The following is a 9,451-nucleotide window of genomic DNA, read 5'->3' as shown; positions in this document are numbered from 1 at the left end:
CAACATGTTGCTGGGATTTTGCGAAGATTATAAATGCGTTGTGATTAACGCTCGTCACGAATTGATTTTGATACGTTTGCGCAACGATAATAATTGTCTATTCGGACATCCGTCGTCGGAAGCTGAGATTGAATTACTCAAGATACAGTGGCGTATGCCTCATGTAATATTGAACGAAATTAATAAATTATCAATGTTGCGAATGTTGGAAAGCGGACGATACTTGAACATGAGTTTCCGATCTTGGGATCTATACGAATTTCCTCTGCTACATAGCACAACCAAACATTCATGGACCGTGAAAGCCGCCTGCCAGCTAGAGAAACCGCGATACGTGATCTTTGTACTGCAAACTGGTAAAAAGAATTCAGTGTCACAAGATGTTACATTGTTCGATGACTGCAAATTGACCAACGTTAAACTCTATTTAAACTCGGAATTTTATCCCTACGATGATTTAAATTTAGATTTTGAAAAAAATAGATTCGCCGTTCTATTCAACATCTACTCTCATTTTCACACATCTTATTACGGATGCGATAACAGCACCGCTCTATTAACAATTCCAAAATTTCTACATTGCGGTCCTCTAGCGGTCATTGATTGCTCGCGACAAAACGAGTCTGTCAAAACTGCTACCGTGGATGTAAGAATAGAGTTTGAGTGAAGGGAAAATATACCTGCGAATACTACCGCCTATTGTTTCATCTTGCACGATCGGGTTGTCGAATATAATCCATTGACCAATGTAGTCCGCAAAATTACATTGGTCAGCAAATATCCCCTCCATTGCACACGAAGAAAAATATAAAAGATTGAGATGTTTGACGATCAATATCAGTCTACGATCGAATCTTATCATCATGGCTGCGCCAACGTTTGTGGATCTGCAAGGATTTATTGTTGGGAAAAATTTTATCGTGAAGGAAGTTGCGATTTTGAGAAAATGATCCGTACTTTCTCATTACATTTTTACATGTCCGGTACCATGGTACGCGCTCACAAAATCTGAAAGATGTCAGGTTTTATGGCTGATTAAAAACCATCATGGATTATCGTGGAATGATGGACACGTTTCATATTGGAATTCGAAACGTTTAATCACGACGGCAGTGATGGGTGCAACGGAGGAGGATGATGCGTCACCTCTCATGTACGTTAAAGGCCATGAAAAGCGACAATGGTTGGCCGATATACTGGACGATGATGCGAGAAACGATGTGATTATCGAAACTTTGGATGCAGACTATGAGAATGTATCTTCTTTAAATAAGTTAGATGTTAAGAATACTATGCGCTGTGAAAATCATGTAAAAAATTGCGCTCTACAAAATATATTTAAAATTTATAATTGGTGGTTGAAACATCATGATGATGATTCTTCGAATCCATATTTATAATAAATTGATGATGCGATATATTTTTATCGTCTTTCTTATTCTCTCCTTTTTTTCCTCATCCCTATCTATGCATGTGTGCAGTATCATGTTTCCATACGTGACACAGCTGCCACAGATATTGTATTTCGATACTACATTGTGATACATTGTAATACATTGTAATATTTGTTTGATAAGTGAATATAGTTTTGCGTTCAATTACCGTTCGTTTCCGTTTGATGACCGTTCAATTACCGTTCATTTCCGTTCGATGAGCATTCAATTACTGTTCGTTTCCGTTCGTTTCCGTTCGATGAGCGTTCGTTTCCGTTCGATGACCATTTAATTACCGTTCATTTCCGTTCGAAGAGCGTTCACTTACCGTTCGATGACTGTTCAATTACCGTTCATTTCCGTTCGAAGAGCGTTCAATTACCGTTCGATGACCGTTCAATTACCGTTCATTTCCGTTCGAAGAGCGTTCAATTACCGTTCATTTCCGTTCGAAGACCGTTCGATGACCGTTTGACGAGCGTTCGATGACCGTTTGACGAGCGTTCGATGAGCGTTCATTTCCGTTCGATGACCGTTCAATTACCGTTCGTTTTTCGTTCAAAGAGCGTTCAATTACCGTTCGACGAGCGTTCGACGATCGTTCGTTTCCGTTCAAAGAGCGTTCAATTACCGTTCGTTTCCGTTCAAAGAGCGTTTATTACCGTTTGACGGTCGTTCAATTACCGTTCGTTTTCGTTTGATCGGTTGATGCATTACATTATATCGTGCTAATTTTCATGAGAACATGTATAGTTTTGTCTTACGACGTGTTTTTGGCAAAGCGATAATGATACGTCCCTATTCTAAAGTTTTGTACCGAGAAGTTTGTCTGCTCGCAAAGTCGTGATATTAATATTATATTATATTATACCGCGCTGAGTTGCATGGGACCGGGTGTACTTTTGTCTTACGACGCGTTTTTGGCATGGTGATAATACGGCATCTCTACTATAAAACCTCGTGCCGGGACCTCGTTGCCGCTTCATAAAGTTCTAACTGGTGTGCGAGTTCAGTATATTATAAAAAATTTTGTAAAAAATGGAGTATATCATGGAAAATTGCCCGAGATGGAAACAGGCTTTCTCGGATCTGCTCGCGGTCCTATTAGTGAAACTGGCATTTCACTGGAATGTAAGTATTGATTTTGCGAATATTTTATAAAAATATGGTACATCTATTGTACATAATACTTATATTTTTTATTTTCTAGTCCCTATCTGAAGTCCGGATACCCGGCTTTGTAAATATAGAGCACCGGCAATGGGTGCGGGCGGAGCGGCGGTGGAGGAGAAACGACCTCTCCTTCATGTGGGGTGACGCCCCGGAGAGTTCTCTAGATGAGGAGGACGTTTACGACCTAAGGCGACTCTTCGGGGAAGAGCCCTATATGGAGGAGGAGATTTGGGTGCCCGGGGAGATTTGGGCACCCAATGGTGTACAGAATGGGGAGCACAGATGTAAGTATTTTTATAAATCTTATTATAACTATTGTTACGTCCAGGGGAATTCACGATTCTTTTCTTTCCCGTACCCGGTGCACACGTGCACGATTTCCAGAGCCGATAATAATAGCTAAATTAAAGCAGGATTCTCAGTACATGTCCTAAAATAACAATCGGATGTTAACGGGCTATAAATGTAGCATCCGGTTAAATAAAGCGGCATTCAGTCAAACAAATTTGATATTTTCTTAAAAACTCATGAAATCAAAAAATAAAGGAAACTAATCATAAAACGTGAGTGACCGAATATCGCAAGAGGGTAGTAGCAGTCATCCCTTCTGCGATACTGAGAATCCTAAATCCCCCGTTTTGGAAGATGCTCTCCTATTCGCGAACGAACGTAATAAAATCCTGATTTGTTACATTTGTTCTAAAATGCTCATAAGTAGGGGCAGATAGGAGACCATGGAAATCTAACAAAGATTTCTATTCGTCAACCTCCCTTATTCCTCACGCTAGGAGAGGGTAATCCAAAACGATATATAAGCGCGAACTTCGAACAACACTTGTCAGAAAAATTCGTTCATTCAACCATTAATCATTCATTCATTGACTCACGCGTTCATATACGCACTCAGTATCTCAAAAGTTTCGAGACATATCAATCTTCATATAGAGTCAGTGCGAACATTCGGTCGTTCCTGTCAGCTATACACATAATGAGTCAACCCAGAACACCGCCTCGTCTTCGACACGAAAAGGGGACCCAGCAGCCATTACGACTATATTCTCCACTGGTAATCGCCTTTCGCAAATAGTAAGTCTTTTCTTTTATCTTCAAAGTTCCTCCCCCTCCCCCGGCTACTTCCTTTACTTATAATAATCGTTTCTCTAGTGGAACCCACGAGGAAATCCGCTAGATCCCACGCTAAGCGACTTCGATATCGCCGTAATCGACGTACCCGCCGACTGCTAGCTCGGGCTGCGGCCGATTCTTCATTTGTGCTAGACTTAAGTCAAATAAACTCGGATCTCCCTATCACGCGGATCTTTTTAAATAATTTTCAAGGAGACACGCGAGACTCCTCACATCCGCCCCCTCGCACTCCTTCCCCTAATTACTCCCCATATCTGCTTCCCGGAACTCTTCCTCCCAGTTACTCCTCGGTGCATGACACACAATCTGACCTTCAGTCTGATTTCCCGCCGCTATCACCCTCTCCTTCTTCACCCGATGCAACCCTCCCCGACTCTCATTTCTTCTCTCCTCCCGTTCTTCCTCCCCCCGTCTTTTCCGACATCGATCTTAGCGATCGAAACGTCGCGGTAATTCTCGGTACAACCTATGCTCCGTACCCGTACCCCATCCTCCCGGACCAATTCACCTTGGGGCCTGGTCCTATTCACATACCTACCCTCAAAGCTTTTCTCCAGACTGTCCCTTCTGAACTTGCATCTCCTGTTTTACTCCCTTCACCCATTACCCTATCGCTATCCCCGTAGAATTCTTCAGAGAGTGATATCCTCCTGATCCTGACCAGACTCCCTCCGTCTCGCATACACACGCACGATTATACTTAATATTGTATTTAATCAAGATTAAGATATTTACATAAATACTTAACTTTATATATAAATGTTTTCGTTTGGCTTTTATAATGTGTAATAAACTTAATTAAATCTATTCTTTTGCATTCAACTTAATCGATTCCCCCTCGTTACTCACGCTCCTGAATCGCACTTGGTCCCGTCCCGGGTAAAAGGGATTAAGTTCCTTTACCGAAAAGGGGACCGACGAGCGGGCATTTGGACCAGAAATAGCGTAAAATCGACTCTTGTGGTCGTTGACCTATTTTTGGCTCACCCGCAGGCTCGCTCGACCCGAGACACTTGCCCTTAAGGCACCTGTTCTCGGGATACACGTGTTACGCCCTTCCTTCGGCCCATCCTTCCTCGGGCCTGGACGTAACATACGTAATTTTTGGGGGCTCGTCCGGGATAAATATGTGCGATTCAAGGAAACGGGAATGAGTGACGGAACTCGAGGTAAAGCCGATAAAGAAGTAGAAAAATTTTATAAACTCGCTTTGGAAGAGAAAAAATCTGAATCTAAAATTGGAATTACGTCATCTACTTCCGGTTTACCTCCTACATCTACTCCAAAAAGAACTGTAGGATCTATACCAAGACATTTTGATCTTTCTTTAGAGAACACAGACACAAGCATAAATAATACTATTTTAATAGCCGACACGCCCGAGCCAAATTCTGACAATTCCGGCGATATAACTTGCCAAGAATATTACACACTTACTAATACTCTTATTTATAAAGCAGAAAAAGATTTCGATAGGTCCAAAACCATGACTCACCAAAACCCATTTGCTACCTTAAAATACGCGGTTGAAGCCGTTCCTTTTTTCGATGGTAAAAATATTCCGCTCAGTTATTTTATCGAAGGATGTGAGGAAGCTAAATCCATGCTACCTAAAGAAGCTGAAGCACAGTTTACCAAAGTAATAAGAACCCGAATAGTCGGCGAAGCCCGACGAACCATCCAAGATCAAGATTTTGACACAGTATCCAATTTGACTTCATATTTAAAGCAAATTTACGGACCTTCTAAAAATGTATACATACTACAAGGAGAATTAGGACGCGTTTACCAAAAAAATGAAGAAGATGTAGTCACATATGCAAATCGCGTAAAATTGCTGGGAAAACAGATTTTAGAAGCATACCGTAGTACTAGTCGTTCTTTACCTGATCAAAATATAAAAGTATCATTAGAATAACTTCAAAGGAAACTTTGGTAATGAATGCAGAAGAGAAAGTAGCAAATCTACCGTTAATAAAAACTGCATTGGAACCTTTGGCAATGAATGCAGAAGGACAAGTAGTAAATATATTACCATTGATAGAAATAGAAGCGAAAAAATCGTGGTCGTGCAATACTTCATGTAAAACTGACAATCCGTTTTTAATTAATCGTTATCAGAAATTTCTCGAAACTATAAATACATGTACTTTAAAGAATGTACCCAAATTAATAGAAAATATTCATAAATGTACTATGAAAATTTCAAATGAAAAATTGGGCCATACGCGTAGCTGCCATATTGATTTAACACTTTGCGAAGGAATGTTTCTTCCAATTCAACTATTATCGCCTCATTTTCCACGAGTAAGATATATTAAGCGTTTAATTTATCAGCTTACAGATTTTTATCGAAAGATGGATAATCTGGATGAAGCATTAACTCATACTGATTTAAACACATTAAATGAAATTGTAACTTCTGCACAAGAAAAAGCAGATATGTACAAACATCAACAGGTAGATACAATTCTGAGTGATGATGATATTATTTCTAAATATCATCAAGCGTTTAAGGCCTTGGTTAAGCGGTCAACAGACACACCACGGCATGCTTGCGTATCATGCGAAAAATTGTGTTATAAGAGAAATGTTTCTGAAGTCAATATTCTTCGAGAACAAATAAATATTCAAAGTTGGAGAGGTTTAATGGCACATATACAACAACAAGAAAATAATGCGCAATATATATGTACTTATTGTGCAGGTAAATTTCGTAAAGGCTTAATGCCTGCGTATTGCATCTTAAATAATCTCCTTACAAATGATGTGCCGAAAGTAATATCATCTCTTAATACATTTGAAAAAATGATTATACAGAGAGCTAAAGCATTTCAAACTGTCGTCAAAATGGGAACTGTTATTAATAAAAAGTTGCCTCAAAGGCAAATGGTACAAAAAGTTAAAGGTAGAACATTTCATTTACCACTTCCGTTACAGGAGACGTTGAATAAATTATGTTTGAATACTGACCCAATAAATATTAATAACGAATTATATATTTTAGTTAGAGGTATTCCGACCAAATCAAAGATTATTTGGGAAGAGATGGTTGATGTTAAAAAAATATTTGACGCTTTAACGTGGTTAAAGCGCAACAATGCTTTATACTCCCAAATTATACTGCCAAATGATCATAATGAATTAAACATTTTAGAACAATTAAAAAGTTCAGAGTTTCAAATGGAAGAGACAGAAGCGATATTAGGTGACGAATCTGACAATGAGTCATTAAATAATCTAGTAGAAGAGACGAAAAATGATGTAGAAATTACATTAGACGATCAGCAGAAGGCAATGTTAACTCAAGTTACTGATGAAAATGACGGCTATTATGAACAATATACTATTTATCCCTTATATGAAAAGAAAGCAAATAAAACTTCGACAGATTTGTATCAAATGATAAAAATTCAGAATGCGCCTTTGGATAATCGTGAAAAAGATTTAGATTTAATGTGTTTTCCAGATTTATATCCTTTTGGTATTAATGGACAACATGAGATTAGGGAAGTTAAACTTCATGATCATGAATTTATTAAATGTCGTTTGACATCTAAACATCCACAGTACAGATTAAATCAACAATACTTATTTTATTTGTTGAATAATGCGAATATGCGTCAGTTAAGCCGTGGAATTTATCATAAATTGAACGTAACTAATCCTCAAGTTCGTTATACGGCTGCAGAGTATTTAGAAGCAATGTCAAAAGAACAGTTGGAATCTGATCTAACAACAATATTTTCCACACTTCGAAATACGGAACAATATTGGCGTAAACCGAGAAGTAATTTAAGGTGTATGACGCAGCATTACGGACCTGCGACATGGTTTTTAACATTAAGTCCGAGTGAATGGTTATGGGAAGATTTAGGTGAATATATTCGTGAAGTAAATGGATGGCATGATGCTTCCTTATCCGTTAGCGTACTTGTTGTTAAAGATCCTGTATCAACGTCCAGGTTTCTCGATAATAAATTTTGGGCAATGCTTGACTTCATTAGCTCCAAAGATCATCCAATTGGAGAAGTAACGCACTATTTTTGGCGACGAGAATACCAAGGTAGAGGTATACGAGTACAACATTTCCACTTATTAATTTGGATTAAAAATGCACCGATTTTTGGTGAATCTACAATTGAAGAAGTCTCTAAATTTATTTTACAATATATAAGCTGCAAAATGCCAGATAAAAATATTTCACCATTATTGTATAAACGTGTTGATACGCATCAGCGACATAAACATAACGATTATTGTCTTCGCTCTAAAAAAGTAGGACGTAAAGTTATTCGTCGGTGTCGTTTTGGATTTCCTCGTCTCGTTTCTGAAACTTTCAATATGAGAGATGTGGCAACTTCGATAGCAGGTAGAAAACAATTGAAACATAAAAGTAGGCTTTATGATCTTCCTCGAACGGATAATGAAGTTAATATTAATGATTATAATCCTGTTCTTCTTACTGCATGGGAAGGTAATATGGATATACAATTTATTGGTGAAAAATCATCGCTTCTTACTTGGTACATTACTAAATATATAAATAAAGCGGGAAAATGTGAGTTGTCTGATTCTGTTCTTAATATTGAAAATAATAAGAACAAATCATTAGCAAATCGTCTTTGGAATATGGGTTTGCGATTTATGAATAATAGAGAATGTGGAGCTCTAGAAGCTGCTGATACATTGTTAAGTATTCCTTTGTATGGAACTGATCGAAATACAACTATCAAATGGTTAGATGTTAACCAAATACGACGTAAAAGAATAAAAAACTGCAAGGAAATTGAAGCTCTTGATCCTGAATCTATAGATATATTTTATCCATCTTTAGTAGATGATCTTTATCCACATAGACCAAATGAACTAGAAAATATATCTCTTTATGAATTTGCACAGTGGTATGATATCTCGAAGATCAAACCTAAAAATAAGTATGTTGAGTATTATAAAATAGATAATGGTAAATATCTTAAGCGACGACAGCGTGGATATCTTATTGATCATTATAAAGTTAATGTTAATACACAACCAGAAAATTATTTCTTTTCGTTATTACTTATGTTTAAACCATGGCGAAAATTAGAAGATCTTAGAAACGGAGACGATACTTATGCCGAATCGTTTCACAAAGAAAAACTGCATCTTGTAGAAGCGTTGCGATATCATGAAAAATTAGAAGAATTGCAAAAAGCATTTGAAACCGCAAAACAGTTAGTTCAGCAATGCCTAGACGACGATTTACAAAAACAACAGTCTCAGGATGATCCTGAAAATCCGATAGGTGTTCAAAATATAGAGGCTGGTGAAGCAATGCAAGATTTTAAAGATCTTGGTGATAAAGCAGTTCGAGAAATTGATGTATCTGAAATGATAGCAAAATTAAATGCGGATCAAAAACGTGTATTCGATAAAGTTATCAATACTGTAGAGTCAGATGAATCAGTATTACGATTATATGTTAGCGGAGAAGGTGGTACTGGAAAAAGTTTCTTAATCAAGACTATTAAATGCTGGATAAAACAAAATCTCAACAAAGATACTGCTGTAGCAGCACCTACTGGTATAGCAGCATTTAATATAGATGGTTTGACAATTCATAGATTGCTTCAATTACCCGTTGAACATGGTCATACTCCTAAATATAAACAACTATCTGATCATGTATTGAAAGTTTTACGAACAGATCTTAAAGA

This window comes from Camponotus floridanus, unplaced genomic scaffold, assembly GCF_003227725.1.
Source record: "Camponotus floridanus strain SB8 unplaced genomic scaffold, Cflo_v7.5 scaffold192, whole genome shotgun sequence".
Lineage (NCBI taxonomy): Eukaryota > Metazoa > Arthropoda > Insecta > Hymenoptera > Formicidae > Camponotus > Camponotus floridanus.
The sequence above is the reverse complement of the archived record's forward strand: the minus strand, read 5'-3'. Positions refer to the sequence as shown.